This window comes from Ostrinia nubilalis, chromosome 24, assembly GCF_963855985.1.
Source record: "Ostrinia nubilalis chromosome 24, ilOstNubi1.1, whole genome shotgun sequence".
NCBI lineage: Eukaryota > Metazoa > Arthropoda > Insecta > Lepidoptera > Crambidae > Ostrinia > Ostrinia nubilalis.
The window spans coordinates 8757746-8777093 of record NC_087111.1 but is presented as its reverse complement, the minus strand read 5'-3'; the positions used below and the strand labels follow the sequence as shown (position 1 = coordinate 8777093).

Below are 19348 nucleotides of genomic sequence, written 5' to 3'. Positions count from 1 at the left end.
TACTACATTTCGTCATCGTCATCATCGGGTCATTTAGTTTCCACTGCAAAATCAACCCTCTCTAAAAAGATTTGACCTACACTCTCTTTGATGCTGGCTAGACGAGGTGTGGGCGGGCTTATAATAACTTTAATATTTGGCACAGAATAATATAAATAAGTACTCTTGTATCATCAAACCTAAACTGTCAAAAAAAGAAGAAAAAAATACCTACGAACTCCTGAAGTAAAACCGAAACCAAAACCGATAAAACTTTTTACAACACTGATTTCTAAAGCCTGGGCGCTGAGGTGTAAAAGCTGTAGCCCTAATGATATGACCGAGTTAGGCTAAAAAGTACAAAGGAGGATGCCTATAAGCCGGTATTTTATGAGAGGCTGCCTCGCCGAGATAATAGTATCGACCTTGGAGACTGGATCTTGCGTGTATTATAAAGAGGTTTTTGTATATTGGCAGTGATAGGTTTTGGCTGTGAAACTGATGTTCAACTGGCTTCTTCAAAAAGGAGGAGAATATCAATTCCACTGTATGTTTTTGTTTCCACAAAACCGAATTTTGCGTGTACCTATTAAAAAGAGGTTTTTTGTAGGTATATTACAGTGATAGATTTTACCTATGAAACTGCAGAAGCGGATAATCAATTACATTATAGGTATGCTGGGTTTTTTAATGTTTGCTACAGCAGAATTCCATTAATTTTGAAACGGTTTCAATACTTTTTATAGGAATTACTTCCTGAAAATTTTGGCATGAGTTTTTTGACCATTAAACTTTGGTAAGCTGTCACCGACTCCGAAAAGATCAATCATGTTTTTAATTGACTTAGTAAATAAATAAATACCTAACTTTATTTTTCTACTTTTTTGAAGTTTTTTTTTTTGCTAAATTTATATTATGGATAGGATAATTTTAGTGAAAAAATAATTTTCAATACAGTTTGTTCTTATAATGTTTGTTTTTTACCGTATCCAATACTAATAAAGGTCAACTTTTATCACAAGCCCAAACATGATTGTGCAGCAGACCGTACCACTCAGGCTTCGAGTGGAAAACAAATATTTTTCTAGTCCTAAACCAATGGAACTAAACCAAAAACTACGACGTAAGCCTACGCTCAGACGAAGCATAAACAACTTTAATACGAACCTCTGTATGCAGTATATCGCACAGATAGTACAATAGTGGCGTAACTCAAAATGTGAGTTTTTTCAGGATCAATAAAATAGTATTTTATAAATTTTTGTTAACCCCTCCAGGTAAGATCAGTTAGGAGTGGGTTCACTGCAATTGTCCAGCGAATGACCCTCGAATGATATGCAGTCCAACACTGACCACATTGTGATAATTATTGTCGTTTAAATTAAAAATCTTTAATTTATTTAGTTTTCATCATCTAGGATGCAAAATCACTTCTATTAGAACGAAATAAGATACCTCGATCTTTGTTTGATGTGCTGTCGTCACTAGTTACAATATCAATAAATCGTCAAGATCGTGACGTCACAGGCTAGCCATTATATCGCCATAACCTGTTCCTGAGGGAATGTGTCTCAAAATATGCACATAATTCATGATTCTTTAGTGTTATTACGCCTGATGCTATAAGCCCCTATAAAATAAGAAAGGAAGAAAGTATTTTGAAATGTTTTTTTTTCTTTCTCTCATTAATAAAATTGCTCGTATTTAATAATAACTAATAAATAATTTCAATGTTAATAAATATTTTGTTTTATAAATCGAATGACGTCAGATCCGGTAACTTACTCCGTCGATTCACTCACTCATTCAAGTTCTATTACCTACTCACTCGGTCGTTCACTTTATTGTGATTCGAGCACCGGACAGTCAGTCGCTATCCAACCTCTGCCGTGAGCAGACGGCTCGAGAAAGTTTGTGAAGTGTTTTAAAATGTTTAGTGGTGGAAATACTGCTCGAGCAAAACAAGGTTAGTTATTTTTTATGTACATAAATATAAAATAAGAATTTATTATGGCTAAATGAGCCCTCCGATATGCAGGCGATAGAGCGTCAGAATATTATATTTTTGAGGAAAAATTGCAGTTATTAAATTACAACTACTTAAGGCGCTACATTGTTTATGTCGAAGTGCCTGTATTATTTTGAAAAATAAACCCAAGAGTGAACTAAAAAAACAAAAAGAATAATCGTAAACAGCTGTGCTTACGTATTTTATCTCCTATTTAAATATTTTATATCTGAACAATCCCCTGCCACTCACGGCCATATTTTGACAATACATAGCAGGGTAATGTTACCTCTCTGCGTCCATTGCTCTGCTCGTGTCCAAACAATGGATCTCTTGTGGATCATTTTTAAAACGATGCAATATAATTAAGAGTTTAAATCCTCCATTTGCTTCTGGTAAATTATCTGCGAGTGGCAACTATGGGCTGGAAGACCTAGCGTGGGCAAGCCTCTTACTAGGTGGACCGACGATCTTATGAAGGTTGCGGGAAGAGCCTGGATGCGGGCAGCGCAGGACCCTTCATTGTGGAAAACCTTGGGGTAGGCCTTTGTCCAACAGTGGACGTCATTAATTGGCTGAAACGAACGAATGAATGAAATTATCTGCAGTGGAGACTAAATGACATGATGATGATGATACTTAAGAGTAGGTATTACTTGTCATTCACCCAGGTACTTGTACAAATAGCTTCCGAAGTTTTAATGTGTTGGAATTTTTTACCATTTTAAACAGTGATCCTTCGCTTGCACGCGAGTAAAGAGGTGGACGCAAACTGGCGAAATTGCCCTAATAACTCCGCTGGGAATTTATTTAGTAACTTCGTCAAGTATCGCGAATTCGCGAGCGTTGAAACAATGTAAATTTTTCCGAATATTTTCCGAAGTCTGAAAACTTTCAGAGCTGGACTGTTAAGTTCATTTTCCGCTTCTTTTACTTTCATAAGTTTATAAATGAGGGTCCTACTTAATATCTTAAGCACTCGCCAAGACCCGTTTTATTATGAACTAAGCTTTTATTATTTTTAGGGTTAAGTATTATTTTTTACTTAAGTATTATTTTTTATTTTGAGGCTGTTTTAAATAAATGTTCGTTTTTTATTAAAAAGATTTTTTATTAAATACAGATCAAAATAGAAACATGCAAAAGACTGCACATGAAATTAGTACTTTTGCATCTTAAGTAGATGCTATTTTTTAACCAAATGTATATTTAGAAATGCCTTGCCACTGCCGTTAAATCGAGGGTCGCGGGCGTAAGTAAATAAAACCCAGTTTAAATGACCGTAAGCAAATGAAACCGCGGTTTGTAAACTGTAAAGCAATTTGGTGGAAAGTTAATGATTTGACAGGCTTCGGTGGACTGAGGATCTATTTGATTAGGACTGTCACACTGCAGGGGGACGTAGAAATACCTCTTTACCCTATGCAAGTGATTTGCACCAATATTCTAGCTTCTTCATTTAGGCTATTTATGTAGAAAATTTTAGTATAATGCCACTGACCGTTTCATAGAAAAGCGGTTTAAACAAAAAAGGTCAGGTATTTTTTTTGTATTTTATACCTATTGCACTTTACCTTTTTATAATAAAACCCCCGTTTTACCTCCTTAGGCGTTGAATTTTGCTAAATCCCGTCATAGTGAGCACCTACGTTCTAAATGGAACCCCCATGCAAAATTTGAGACTCCTTTCTAAGATTTCGTGATGTGTGAATGAGTCAGTCAGTCAGTAACAGGCTTTTATAAATACAGATGTGTAGTCTGTTGTGCGTTGACTGTACATTAAGCTGTGTGTTAGTGGATTACCTAACGGGAACATAAGCCCTAATGTTATGTAATATTATAAATCAGGATATAATATCATTGTAAATTAGGTCTTAGAGGAATAAGCTATCACGTATCCCATGGGAGATTGTGGGTCCGTACATAATAAATTACTGGGATATATCCTGTCAGTCTGTCCCGTACTTTAGGAATATTTAGAAGGTATTCACAGACAGGATTTGTTTAAGCAACCACGTTTTTGCTTAGTCTCTTATTCATATTTTAGTCATTCTCTTATGATAAATTGACATTATGAATCAAACCAGGGAAAAAGCAATATTTTAGAATTTACTGTATGTCATCATCATTAATGATGTCAGTCACAGGACGGCCAAGTGCTTTCCTGTAATCTTTTGTATACAGATCTACTGCAAAATTAAAATTTTATTCTATAGCATCTCCCACAAGCTATAAACATTGAAAACTTATTTTTATCAACTTACGACTGACAAGACAATATTAAAATAGAATACACATTTGACTTCTTACCATAAATATTAATATAACAATGACATCTTAATTAACCCCATTCTACAGTAGCAATACACATGAATTTAAAATTACTATCTTCAAAATATTCATTCAATTTATAAGAGCTCATTTCGAACGAGTCAGTTAATATTTACATTACTTCAGTGAAGTCCTTTACATATTAACTCTATGAATTCTCAATGACTTTCTACAATAATTTTCATCAATATATCACGAGGTTTACTTTAGTTTCTACGTAAGATTTCGCCTGTAGGTTTCAAACTCGAGTTTTCCAGTGACTTGGCCCACTTTTAGCTTGGTCCACGGGTCGCTGGTTTGAATATTTACATAGTTGGCTTTCAGTTACTAGGCCCGCCTTCAATGTTTTATTAATAAAATAAACACCAAAACAACAAAAATCTACTTTAGAATCTTAGAGGTGGGCCCAGTCATTGGAAGAAAAACTATTCAAATATTCAATCTAGCAACTTGGCCCGTGGACCAAGCTAAAAGTGGGCCAAGTCACTGGAAAACTTAAACTCTACCATACCTACTAGATTAACACACATTGTCATACATATGTTAAGTTTTCATAGTTTTCAGTAGCTTTTAAAGAATGTCTTTATGCGTCTTTTAAATTAAATTTCTCTAAATATTTTTAAGTCAAATGTAAAAAAAAGTCTTCAAACTGTTATCAGAAAACAACTACTTAGGTGTGTGATATTAATAATACTACGAACTAATTTCTAGATTAATTTTCCCTATTGTATCCCTGATGTAGGTTTCTTTCCTCATTATTCCCAGGTAACGGGAAAAATCTATAGCTATAAGCTTTGACTTTGACTTTAGTTAAAACTTTGACTTACCTTTCGAGTTACGGAACCCAAAAATTTTTAAACGACTAGGCACACATCCAATACTGACTAACTAACACATAACTAAAATGTAGGCTAAATATAAATAGGCCCTGTCAGTCTATTCGTTACATAGAGGTATAGAGAGATGCCAACTAAGGCGCTGAGTTCAAAACTCAGTATCTCATTAAAAATCCACACACACAAAGAAATCAAAAATGTGCTCATTATCCACTGCGGTATCAGTACTCAACGTTTGAATAATCTTTACTCCTACGCAAGCAATGTAAGCTGTTTACATTATGACGTCGCTGCTGTCATCATTGCTGTCACGAGTTCTGTTTTTGGTGATATTGCTGCGACACCGGCCCCGCCCCCTTGTCACATCTCCCTTTAGTTTCTGTGATCTGTGGTTCGTTACTTAGCATGGCTACGCCTAATGCAATAAGCTAGGCGTTCCCTTTGAGACGATGGGAGACAGGAAGCTGCTATTCGGTTAGCCGCATCGTTAGACCATAGCCTAGCCTAGAGCATTATACGAGCTAGCTAGAGCATACGAATTTTGTTTATATTCGGTTTAGTTGGGGGCTGATGATTCATTAGGGTTGTTTAGGCGTTTCGCACTACGATTTTTTTTTTAACATTTTTAAACCGGCCGCGGCATACAGTGGTGACTGAGTTCGTTGCGGCGCTTCTTCTCAGCACTTGCCAAATGTTTGTCTCGAAGCGCTGGTAGGGCAAAAAAAGAATGAGACTTGTATAGGCTCCTTAAGAGCATTTGACGATTTGTAAGTACTAATTTAATTAGTCTAAACAAATAAAGATAATTTTGATTTTTGATTTTTTTAATGAATCGGACCGTGCTCTAACGTGAATCGCACAACTGAACTTTTTGAAGGGGGGCCTTGCACGCCGTGGTGTGTATCGCTTTAGAACTTTATTAAATTTATTATACCCATATCTATTTTTTATTATTATACCTACAGTGTGAAGTCTCATTAAATTACAGATCTTGGGCGATTCTCACCGCGGTCCGAAAAACTTGTGGTGCGAAACGCCTAAAGAAACTTTATCTCTAACACTTGACACCTCAGTCGCTATGTCGATCTGAGTGAATAGTGACTGAGTTTCTTCCGCTGCTTCTTCTCAGCACTGGCCCATTTATTGTCCCGAAGCAGTGGTAGGGTTAAAACTGGGACGTGTAAAAGTGCTTTTTAAAAGCCTATTTGCAAAAATTAATGAGTTTTATGAGATTTTTTTACTATCCCCTTCAACAAAATAAAGATGATTCCTTAAAAAGTTAAGTTATTCAAGGATGTGTAGTAGAAACTTTGAGTCAAGATAAAAATCTGGCTACATAAAAGGTGCAGTGAAAAATGTACATAATAATTATTACTCAATAAAAGCTTGTTTACCGAATTAATAAGGGCTTTAAGGATATTAATTACTAACGCAATATTTGTTCCGTGACCAGATGTAGCACGCGATGGTTCGGAAATATGAGAAACTCGTTAACATGAGGTAAACGGTACAAATATCCAACTAATTACTTATTTAGCTTACTTTCTCTGATTGATGCGATTTGATACGCAAACGGTACGTACATCTGATTCATAAGTACCTATTTAAGTATGTTTATATCAGTTGTCTAGTACCCATAGTACAAGCTTTGCTTAGTTTGGGACTAGAAGCGTAGGTAGTGTAAAATGTTAAAGGTTCAAGGATATAAAGAACATAATAAATAAAAAAAAAAAAAATGAATACCTATCACATTTTTAATATTAAAAATGTAAAAATTTGGATGTATGTTTGTTACTACTTTACGCGAAAATACATGCAGATTTATCCATTATTTGCAATACTTATAAGATTTAAGTTGCCCAGGTAGCACAGGTAGGTAAGACCATAAAATAGTTACTTCAGACCCGGTGGGAGCAGATTTTTCTGTTCAGTTGGCTCGCTCTAAGTTCGCCTGGCTAGCTACCACCATCCTACTATTATTATAAATGGTCACTAACAGAATAATTATTACAGCATCTCATCCGCCAGTTCCTCAGTTACTCCGTGATCATGGTGCTTGCAACAGTGCCGAAATATCGGAGACTCGAAATTAAGGTACCATGACATGCATGGTAGCAATCCCGTCAATAATAATTACCGTGTTTCTCTATTTTAAACAAAAAAGAAATGATTCAAATTATTTTCTTGGCTATTATCTGGCGTTAAGAGTCGTCTCTCATTCTAAATATTTTCAAAGTAACTTGAAAAAATCGAACTGCCTAAGGTGAATCGAACCCGCGACCTTAACGCTTGCCAAGTTTTTTCAAGTTAGTTATTTAAAAAAAGTTTTGGCGTTAGATCTTCAGACTTCATGCCGCATCTCGCTGTATAAAGGTGGCTCAAAGATAACGGTCCATTGTGCCGGTAAGTGGAATCTGATGGCACGGGAATGGCACTTTAAACAATAGCCGACGATGTTTTAACGAGGCAATAAGGGCTAAAGTACTTTAATGTGATATATTCTTTGCCAGCGGCTCTACTCGTTTGATTTTTGGTTGGTAACAGACTAACCACAAGCATATTATGTATGTCGACGCCAGGGATGGATGAGCGTCGCTGTCGCTGGCGACAGGGTCCTCTGGTTCAGGGTTCATGGCGTAGGTCTCAGGCAAAATGAAATCCACTCGTAGAAAATAATTAACTGAGTATATTCACGAGAAAAATTACACACAGCACTAGAGTGTATCAGAACTGAGTGAACCAACGGTCTTGCGATAGGAACGTCCGCCTCGAGTGATAGTTGAACACAGACTGGCACTAGCTCAACGATTTCCCCACCAACACGATTCCGTTCTCGTTTCGTCACTCAATTGACTCGATCGTAAGATTTTTGCATGAATTAAATCACTTTTCTGTTTTACGAAGGCTTATCAAGCCAAACACTGAGGTATCTAACGTAGTGCAATAGAATCAATTTTGAAACAAAACATTTTAGAGTGATGTGTTGTCGTACTACAACCACAGAATAAGTTAGCTACAACCATCTTCTTACAAAGAAAAAGAATAAAGAAACAGTTCAGAATCAGAATCTTTATAATGCTTAAAAAGAAAACAAGATTTCATTTATAACATCGTTATCATTGACTACTACTTGTCTTAAGCACCATCCTGTTTTGTTCAACCAATAAATGATTTGTTGCTCTTGGAAATTAACTTTGATTATTTTATTCTAAAGCAATAGTGGATATTATGGTCTAAAAATGTCTTTACTGAACGACCTTTCAGGCTATGATAAAACTTTGAGGCTCATGAATATCAAGAAAACATAAAAAATAATTTCCAACACTAATCACGTAGCACCATTTACATCACTGGCATTTAATTAAAAAGGAAAAAAAACACCATTTCGAAGTGAGATAGGTTCGTCATCACAGAAACGAAGCATTGCTTAACATTCCTGCAGCGAAACGCACAAAATTACGTCATTTGTAAGTCGAAACACGTAGCAGATTACCAGTCACAAAAACTCTTATTTGTGCAGATTACTTCGCTGTCTGTAAGGCCTGGGGAGATCAGCCTGTCAATCCAAAAGCCTTAGGCTGAGTTGCACCACCTAACTTTGACCGTAACTTAACGATAACCAGTGCTTTTGTATGGAGTTTGACAGATTTTTGACGTTTGTCAAAGTTAAAGTAAGATGGTGCAACCCAGCCTTACTTCGCACAAAAAGAAACAATAGATTTCTAAATTCAAAAAGGGACAATATTATTTGATCCTCTAAAAACTAATTGATCTTTTTTTATGTGCACTTTTAAAAATAAATGATGTGTTTTATTATATTTTATCTTTATATTAATTATTGGGTCTATATTAGTTGATCTACGGATAAATTATGAATGATCTTCATTTAAGGTAACATAATATTTATGTTTAACATACTCTTTTAATATTTGGTAAACAATAATAATATTTGATCCTCTTTTTTAGTTATTGATCTTTAATTTTGTTAATTTGATGATTTTTATATCAAGTTTGCCTTTTAATATTGATCACCTAATAAATACATTTCATAGTCATAGTCATAGTCATATGTATGTATAACTAAACTTTAAAATATATTTGATCTAACTAAAAATATTATTGGTTAATATTTTTAATTAAAAAATATCTTTTAATTTACGCGGTACTTTGTGGTTGAGTGACAATCGTCCGTCATTGGTCGTTTACCGAGTTGGCCAAGGGCTTAGCGGCCAATAAGCAAGCAGAATGGTACATTGCCATGTTTGTTTAAATTACAAGCTTTGCTTTGTTTGGGACTAGAGGCGCTATGTAAAATAATTTCTTACTTCTGACATCCCTGAACCCGACATCATAATTTTTAATAATAAATATCCTTGGACATTTTACACTGCGCTTCTAGTCCCAAACTTTATTTTTACCTCTTTATTTTTTTTTCAAATCGCAAGTTTGATTTTCTCTTAGTATACCGATCTCGACCGTGATCAGTGACCATAAAGTCATCTGTCAACGGGTCGATTAGACACGATAAAAGCACTAAACGATATTTGTTTACTTTTAGTGCGACATCGGGTCGTAAGGACCTGACAAGTTTTTTTTTCCAAATAAATTTACTGTGTTTGACGAAACAATTGCAAAACAATATTTATCTTTCGTACTACTGAAAAGACCGAATATATACATCCCGCACCAACGCATCCAGCACCTAAGGTCAATTCGACCCGATAACGCAGTGTGAACGTGTTAAGTATGCTTTTTTAATAAAAAATAAATCTTTGAACATCAAGTGCCTTTAAATAGTATCCATTCTTTGACTACAACTTATAAAAATAAGTACCATAACATAATTATTTTGAAGATTATTTGATATAGACAAAAAAATAATTTATACAAATCGAATTATTTAAAAAAGTATCACAATATTGAATATTTGGTGCTCATTTCTTTTATTTTTGAGGACCAACAAGTAACGATCAGATATAATTTTTACATCTCAAAATTTTTTTGCGTAGTTCAAAAGAGGTTAAAATATCGATCGATTTCATTTATTTTATGTCTCAAAGAAAGAGGATCAATCATTAAAATAGATGACCATTTAGATTTTTTTATTTGCCGTTTTTGCTAATTTAAAAAGATCATTTAAATACATGCCATTCAAAAATAGCGTCATCTTTATTGTTTTTTTTTATGGTTCGAATTAAGAAAATTAATATACAGTAGCAAGAGATACTGGCAGGTATTTCAGGCTGCAAGTTCACAGTAACTTTTTTTGTTCGAAATATGAAAAAGTTTTCATAACAATACTCGCAGGTTTTATCAACAATCTTGCTTAATTTAATGAGCACAGTGTTAAGGAAAGCAGGAAGAGTGTAGGCAATCTATACTAATATTATAAAGAGGAAAGATTTGTACCTATTTTTGTATGTTTGTAATGAATAGGCTCAAAAACCACTAAACGGATTTTGATGAAACTTTACAGTATCATTGTTCATAATCCAGAATAAGATATAGGCTATAATTTATGACGATCTGTGACAAACGAAATTTCACGCGTGCGAAGCCGCGGGCGGAAAGCTAGTAATAAATAAAAAGTAAAAAAACTAAAACCCAACTACGACAAAAAACGACGCTAAAAAATTATAAAACAAGATTTTCAGAATACTGAACTGAACAAAGTTGCTAATGTAGTTGCATAGTTAAGTTTTTGCATGTAGAATACTTATCGACAACATAATCGTCCGTGTTCACAAACGATACTTGTTTAAGTGAAGCAGCAAATCGAACGCAGTGTTAAATGGAGCTCTGTGATTGGTTCGTGTGTCACCCTGTGCGTCCACGCGCACTGTGAGACCTCATAGTAATGTTTGTGAATACGTGCGTTAGTCACGTTTAAGCTTATGGAAAGACGCTTGTAGAATAAGGTCATGTAAATACCTGCCTGCACTACTCCTGCCTTTGTTCAGTGCAGCCCAATTACGTCTTCCATAAAATACTCTAAACTCTTAATAATTCTTAGTCATAAATACCTTTTCTGACTAAACCAAAGTCAAGCAACAGTTTTTGTAACTCTTAACCTTACTAAACTATTAAACTTCATGAAAAGTAACTTCAAAAAGATAAGATTTCCCTTTGAGTTATCTAATAGCCAGTAAAACTTGTCAGTATCACAAGACAAATGGTTTTGACTAAGTTTGCAGACTTGTCTAAATATGGACGATAGCAGAGGTTTGGAAAGAATATTAAACCAAATTCTTAAAATATAATATTTAAAAAACTATTGAAAAGTAATCTTTTGAGATACTTATTTATTTGTTTTATGTGTCATGTGCCTTCAGTGTGCTAATCATTTAAAATAGCTCAAAGTAGGTTTTTTATCATTTATGTGATGAAGGTAGGTACCTACTGATTAATTAGCAAGATTAATTAGGTTTTGGTTTGTTACAGATTATTTTTATGGCGCGAATCACTGTTTTTTGGCTTTTTCTATGTCTCAAGGTATTTGGGCCATAGTAAACTGAATATTATAAAAGAAAAAATAACATTTGAGTTATATTAATGACGCAGACTACAAACAACTACAAACTTTTAGCAGGCCGATAGTTTGGTTGACTTTTAATTTGTATGAGGAAAAGCAAAGAAACAGCCCGACCAATCTATCGACCGACAAAACAAAACAAAACATCTGTAGTTTGCGAGGTTTTTGTGTGTTTGTTTGTGTATGTTACATCCAAAATTATTCGTACCGTCAAATTACGTATACTAAAAGCGCTTTCACATTAGAGCGTTAGTAGCGCAACTGCAACGCGGCAGCAGCGTTTTTATACTGTGAAGGCATGCATCCGCTGTCACATAGTATGACATTTTCGGCAGCGCATCAGTCGCGCGTTTGTCGCGCTGCTAAATCGCCTAAAGGTGAAAGCGCTTTTATTACGTAGTGAACTGGCTGTTATTTTCAGCCTTTGGCCTTAGTTGTCAACGTTATGGAAATAGTCGAACATCCCCATTTCGCGCCCTTTCCCGTAACACTATTCCCTTCCATCAGATCCGCAAATTTTCTCTTGTGTTCGCCTTATTTGCACGTTGAAGGCGAATTTATTATGTGACACGGAATAAAACAGCTTTTTGGCTTGTTAGGCTGAGTTACACTTTCTACGAGTAACTTTAACCGTAACTATAATGAGCAGGAGCTCTACGCGCCTACTAGGATGGCCCCTACAAATTGTGTGTTAAAACAAAGGTAGACTGAAATACAAACTTTTTGATTTTTTTTAATGATTTTCGTATGGAATTAGTCAGATTTTTGACGCTTGTCATAGTTAATGTAAGATGGTGCAACCCAGCCTTAATTATTGTCTCCGATGCTGAGAGTATGACACTGGCAGTTTTTTTTATGTACAGTCAGCTTCAAATAGTTCGTAACACCCAAAGTGGTCAAAAAGTCGACAACACAACCTTATTGCAATGAGGGCTATCGTTTTAGCGCTTACCAGTTAGCGCCACTGTAGAGTAAGGTCCTGTCACTTGCTAGCAGCGAAGACAGACTGGTGAGCGCTAAAGTGCTAGGAGGACTATCGCATTTGCACTCATCAAGATGGCGCCACTGTAGAGTAAGGTCCTGTGAATGAGTGAGGGGTGCCAACTGTTAAGTATAATACGATAGCCCTCATTGTTACAAAGACGTGTTACGAACTTTTTGGCTACTTTGGGTGCCACGAACTATTTGACGCTGCTGTACTATGCCACGTCAACTGATCAGTTTAACCAACCGTAACTGATTAACCAATTAGTAACTGATGAACGTAAATTGCGCTTACACTCCCAAAATAACTCAATAAAGCTGTTTATTTAATGGTCATTATGTTTCAATTGAGTCAACAAAAATAAACATTGTTCTCTCGTATCCAGTAAACGTTCCGATAAAATATTTGGAATCCACAAAATATCTGACCGATAAAATCCGACCTTCATTTTATTGAATAAATTTGTTTAAATCAAGAGCATAATGCTTTTTCTATATAAATCGCCAATTGGATGACCTACCAATTTTGTTTTGATGAAGGTACGATTCATTTTCACACCTTTCGGGGCAAATTCTGTAATAAAAAGATGATTTTAATAGGGATGGGGATGAGATATCGATTATGATCAAACATTATATTATCCTTTTATGAAATCATCAATATTTGGCTAAGAAATTGACTACTTGATAGTGCTTGTAGTAGGGATAACTTGATAGGAAGTGAGAGTTGCGGGTCCAATGACAGTTTAACTTTCCGTCGCGACAAACTTGACCTCCATTGGTTGGGTTTTTATTTGCAGTCAAGCTGTAGACCCTGGCTACACAGGAGTTGCAGTGGTGGGAATAGTCCCGTAAAAAGTGAGAGTTCATAGAAAAGGTAGGCTGTGATCTACCATTAGCACAGAATAATAATAAGTACTACGTACAGAAGTTAAACTTCGCGAAGTTATTTAAAAAATGTATGCTCAATGTCATTAACAATATGGTGTAATATAGCCTGTCTCAACAAGAGTCGAGCACCATTTTGTTGACAAACGTCAGTGATCGGCACTGCGCCGAAGCTATAGGGCTGACTTCGGTAAAATGATGTGACGTGAGGTGCCAAACTGCGGAAAATGGCGGAGGAAATACCTACATCATTTAGCATGAATTATCATGAATAATATTAACTACTTATTTACCTCTCAGTGTCTTGAGGCAACTTAAAAAAGTACATTCTGTGTTTTTATTATTATTTAGGCAGTTAAATACTGCACAGTATTTAGTACACCATTTTCTTTATTTTCTTCCATCATACACAAGAATACGCGTGCGTGAGTCAATGTTCGCTCGTATTTGAGGCCTTGTCGAATAGTATCCTGTAGGTGGGCCATCGTGCGTGTTTTCTTTTCGATGTAAACTCGCGAAGATGAACAGGCCTGCCATCTGCCTGCTAATCTGAGCAACTTATGCTTTCAGAAAGAATTGACCCAAAATATAATGATTGCGAATTTAGTATTTTTACTTTGATATTATTTATTTCAAACAAGCTGTCTCGTTATTAAAAAGCTTGTTTGAAACAAACATAAAAAAACTAAATGAGTGCGCAATTTCTTATTCACTTACATACTTACTCAAATTACAAAAAAAAATGAATCAATAATGTACTCAAAAAAACTGTGAAAACTTTCATATATCGATAATAAATCATGTCACATCCCTATTTTCAAGAGCCCTTAGGATTTATTAAGGTAAACGAGTCGGTGAGTATATTTTGACGTAGGTTTTTGGTTTTACCGTATATTCGGTATCTCTTGCCGTTGGATGATTAATTTACTTTTGATCACATTTCTGTGGTTTCCCCTGGATCTTATAAATATTTCATTGATTATGGCTCAAGATGCTAAAGAGAAATAAGGGGAATTTTGTAATATGAGTAATGCCACAGCTGGCCCATGACACGGTAATAATATCATACAGTATTGTAACTTCATATAAACAGACGAAACGAGAACTTTCTTTCGAAATTCAAATCTCGGTATGCGCTCGGTATGCAAAAGTCGGGGGTGTCGTGTCGCGAATGTGCCGAATGGACGTCGGTGGCCAAGTGTTAAAAATGACAAAACTGATTGAATTTGAGTGACCGTCATTTACGGTCAAATTGTTCAAAAACTAGTCAATTTGTCATTTTCAGTCAGTTTGATTTGAAATGAAAATTATATTGTATTAAACCAGCTTTTGCCCACGACTTCGCTCGCCCGAAATTAACGTAACAGATCATTATGATTATAAGTTTCAAAATTATTTACGTAGTTTTAAATAAATTAAATCTACTAATCACAAAACAACACACATTTTTAACCTATTCCATTCACAAAGTATTTTGTTTGTCTAACTAAATAAAAAAGTACAATCACAAAACTAGATAGAAATTGTAAGTAGGCAGATGTAACTAAACTGGGTACTGTAGGTGGGCAGCCCTATCGCATGTTGTCATACTGTGACGTACCGCGCGACTGTTGACATTTATTTCAAAAATATGGCCGAGTTGGAATACTGTATAGATAGTATTACCGTGCCCATGATCTCAACTTTATCTATAATCGACAATTTAATACTACTTAATCTGGGGGCACGGCAGTGCCCCCACCAAGTGGAGCAAAAAAGCGGCACGGCCGTACCATCCTTTTCTCGAAGCAATTCAGGCCATTTTCGACCGCCTGTAACTTCGTTGTGGATAAAACTAGAAGGCTGAATTTTCATTAGCTATGCAGGCATTGTAAAGACACGGTATATTTAAAATTTCATTCAATTTGAACCAGTAGTTTAAGAATTATAACGGGTCAAAGTTACTTAATTTTGTCACTCACTGACTCACTGACTCACTGACTCACCGATCATCAAAACTCTAAGGCACTTCTAGCAGACCTAGAAGCTTCAAATTTGGAATATAAGTAGTGTTTGGTGTATGAATCAAGGAAAAACTTAAATATTTGGGGGCACGGTAGTGCAACCGCCAAGTCGAGTAAAATTTTTCAATTTCGGTCCAGTTTTCTAGATACATAACTGCTGTCTACAAAATACAAAAAGAAATGAGATCCCATCAAAAACAATACTTGTCAAAAAAACCAAGTCTCGCAACTCAGTTGTTCTACGGTAAAAAGTTGTGAGATCCATGTAATACCAAGTCCAGGCCAGGAAATCTTTAACGTTTTACATAAATATATTGACTTGGCCATCGCATGAAAACACGTGTAAATTAAATTATTTAGTGCGATGGCCAAGTCAATAATTTATGTAAAACGTTAAAGATTTCCTGGCCTGGACTTGGTATTACATGGATCTCACAACTTTTTACCGTAGAACAACTGAGTTGCGAGACTTGGTTTTTTTGACAAGTATTGTTTTTGATGGGATTTAATAATTTACTTCGAATAGTTTAATAGTCTTCAGTACAGTCAGCGTCATTACTCGTAAATAGTTTACAATATTTAAAAGTGTGTTTTATTTGAACAATACCTACCTAATTCTTATTCTTACCTGATTAATTACCAATTTAGGATGGATTCAACCAAACAAGAGTAAATATTTATCATCAGATAATCGACATTTTGACATAATTTCCCATACTAAAACTGTCAATGTGCTAGTTATACCAGGAGTTATTAAGTTTGGTTGAATCGGGCCTTAGTATTTTAAACTAGGTATTATGTTGCAACCGAATTGAAAAGTCGCGCGTCGGGATGGTAAATATAAGAGTAGGCGCACACCGTTGATTTTTCGTCGGCCGATAGTTTAGTCGGGTAGTTGATCAGTATCGGCATGTATGGGAGTGCGCACACTATGCCGATTCGATTTGGCCGATTCTTCATACAAATTAAAATCGGGCACAACTATCGGCCAACTAAAAATCAACGGTGTGCGCCTATTCTAACCCCCTTACTAATAAAATTTACACGCTCGTTGATCAGTGTTTTAAAGTGACGTTTAGTATGGAAATGTCAACAACAATGTGATCAACAACTGTGTAACTTTTTATTAGTAAGGGGGTAAGTGTTTTTGTTGCAAAATCCCGTAACAGTGATAATTTTATAACAATTTAGTACCTGATTCATTAAACAACTCACTGAATATCCTGAGTGCAGTGAACCATAAAGACCGCAGCTCTATAGATGATGTCAGACACTGGACCAGTTTACCCTAATTTAAAGGTAAACAGAAGATATTCAAAATAACTTGTTTAGGTACATGGTAGGAACTGGAAATTATATTGTAGAATTGAAGATGTCCAGTTTTTGTTTGTAAGTAAAGTAGAAAATGAGAGATATTTCATACATTTTCCGATAACTTAAGCGTTAAAGAACACTCAATATTCCAAATGTTATTGTTCATTTCTAGTTTGTGGTGTAATCTTGTTAGTGTTCTTTTTAAATAAATAAATAGAATACTAAACATCACAACAGATTTCCTCTATCAAGAGTCAAAAGTTATTGTAAATTAAAAATCGTTGTACGAAACGTTAATCTCGGTTAACTCAAACAAAGTTATATCTCTATACCTACTTACCTACATCGTACTTGAAAGTAAAAGGTAACTAGTGATGTGGCAAACTATGTGTCTGATTAAATATTTCATTTATAGAACGTACTAAGTAATGCCACGCGCCCACGCATAGGTACAGAATTAAATAAAGTAATAAGTTATCATGACGCTTAACATGAGCTTAATAATCAGCAGTTTCGATAGTGCCAAACCAATGAACTGTATTGAAAATTATCTCTTTGTTTTTGGTCATTACTAGCCATCGAGCGAATATACAACACAATAAGTTACGTACTATGTAAAAATAATAAATCATTGGATGCTCTATTTGAATAAGAACACCCGATATGTAGCGGCCAGTGTGTGCCCAGACGGCTATCAAAAAACATGTCCTTCAAAACTAATAAAAACAAAAGGTATCAAAAAGAGTAAAAAAAGTATAAAAACATAGACGAAAATATCAAAGGAGATTGGTCCACCTACCGGTTCCCAACACGATGTTTCTTCAAAAAGCAATTCCATCGATAGAATTGCCTTTGTTAATCTACAACATCCCTTCGCAGAAATTCCTATTGTCACAAATACCACCCAGTTTCTGTTTCCCAATTAAAACTCGCGACTTATTGGACAGATTACGGTCCGGATCCGAAGTAGTTTTGGCTAATTTATAGGATAATATCCAGATTTAATCGCACCTATTAATTTAGTTTTACAACTTAAGTACAGTTTTGGTTACACGCTTTTGTTGAGAGTTTGTGCTTGTGTATAGATTTATAGTATACCATAAGTGTACCAGTATACCATAAGTGCCACTTGTGGTCTAAACTGAATAAATATTTTTGATTTTGATTTTTGATTTTATGTGTAAACTAGCTGTGCCCGCTACTTCGTACTCGTGAAAATAGTTTGAATAATGTTTCCCTTTTTTTTGCAACATTTTTCTTTACTGCTGTAGGGTGATTTTATAGCTTATAGCCTTCCTCGATAAATGAGCTATCCAACACAAAAATATTTTTTCAAATCGGCCCAGTAGTTCCTGAGATTAGCGTCCAGCTTTTTAATATTAGTACTTAAGTAAGTAAAATATTCCAAACTATAACTCCTTTAAGAATAGAAATATAAATAATTTAAGGGTTATCTGAACCGCAGTATTCTTTTACGAATGATAATCTAGTCTAAAATATTTAAAAACTTTGAAACCGTATATCCGTAACATATTTTAATTTTTTCTCTTACGATGTTCATTATTATTCACAATTTCCGAATTTTTATTTCCATAGATGTGCGGTAAATAGGACCTACCTCATTCAGCTTATTTTGAAAATTAAAATTTTAAAATTCTTTAAATTACCTACCAGTTTTCAAATAATACTAATTTTAAAAACAATAAGAAATGATTTTTTTATGAGAACCTAAAAGTTTTGAATTATGTCACAGTCTCGAAACTTGAGTTAAACTAAACCAAAACTACCAGAACTTATTCATTTATAGTTTAATGTGAGTTATTATGTCAAAAGTAATATAAATATAGCCCATTAATATTGTCGCAGAAAGAAACTAAATTAAATATTTTATTTTTTGTACTACTGCTATATTATATTAATTACCAAAGTGATTGAAAGTCCACGTTTAAAACTACCAAGTATTGGAAAAATGGAAAATGCCGTAAATTCCAAACAAAAAAACCCGTTTAATATTAATTGAAAACTCGGAAATACTGGAATAGTGCCTTACTTTTCAAAATTTTTCAAGTCCTATTCAAAAAGCTATGCCAACATTTCGATAAAATATTAAACAAAGCACGTACCTGAGCTTAAGAACCACAAAAAGCACGTCTATGTCACTTCACAATATATTTCCACCACTGAAACTTTCGAACAATCGGTATCTACGATGAGCTCTCGGAAAAGCTGCGAGACGCGAACCACGTGTCGACTCCACCGCATCCAAGCTTATACTAGCGAAAGCTCCCCGAAAGCTCACCGATGTGGGCGCTTCCAGTACGAAGAACAGATTTTCGGAATGTTTTTGACAATGTGAATTTTTGCGAGTTAAATGAGAGCTTTGCAAAAAGCTTCTTCTAAACTTTTGTAAGGAATGAGATGGATAAACTTTGATTTACTGTCTCTTTCGCGATTTCTGTGCGTGATACGAAAT

General features: G+C 35.0%; 1 protein-coding gene across 1 annotated transcript in view; it reads right to left on the bottom strand.

Moving 5' to 3' along the window:
- Nucleotides 1-19089, bottom strand: part of LOC135083776 (octopamine receptor 1-like) — a 66889-nt gene extending 47800 nt beyond the window's left edge. Inside the window, exon 1 of the mRNA XM_063978524.1 lies at nt 18999-19089. The gene's annotated coding sequence lies outside the window, so the exon portion shown is untranslated. The remainder of the gene's footprint in view (nt 1-18998) is intronic.
- Between the last annotated feature and the right edge of the window lie 259 nt (nt 19090-19348).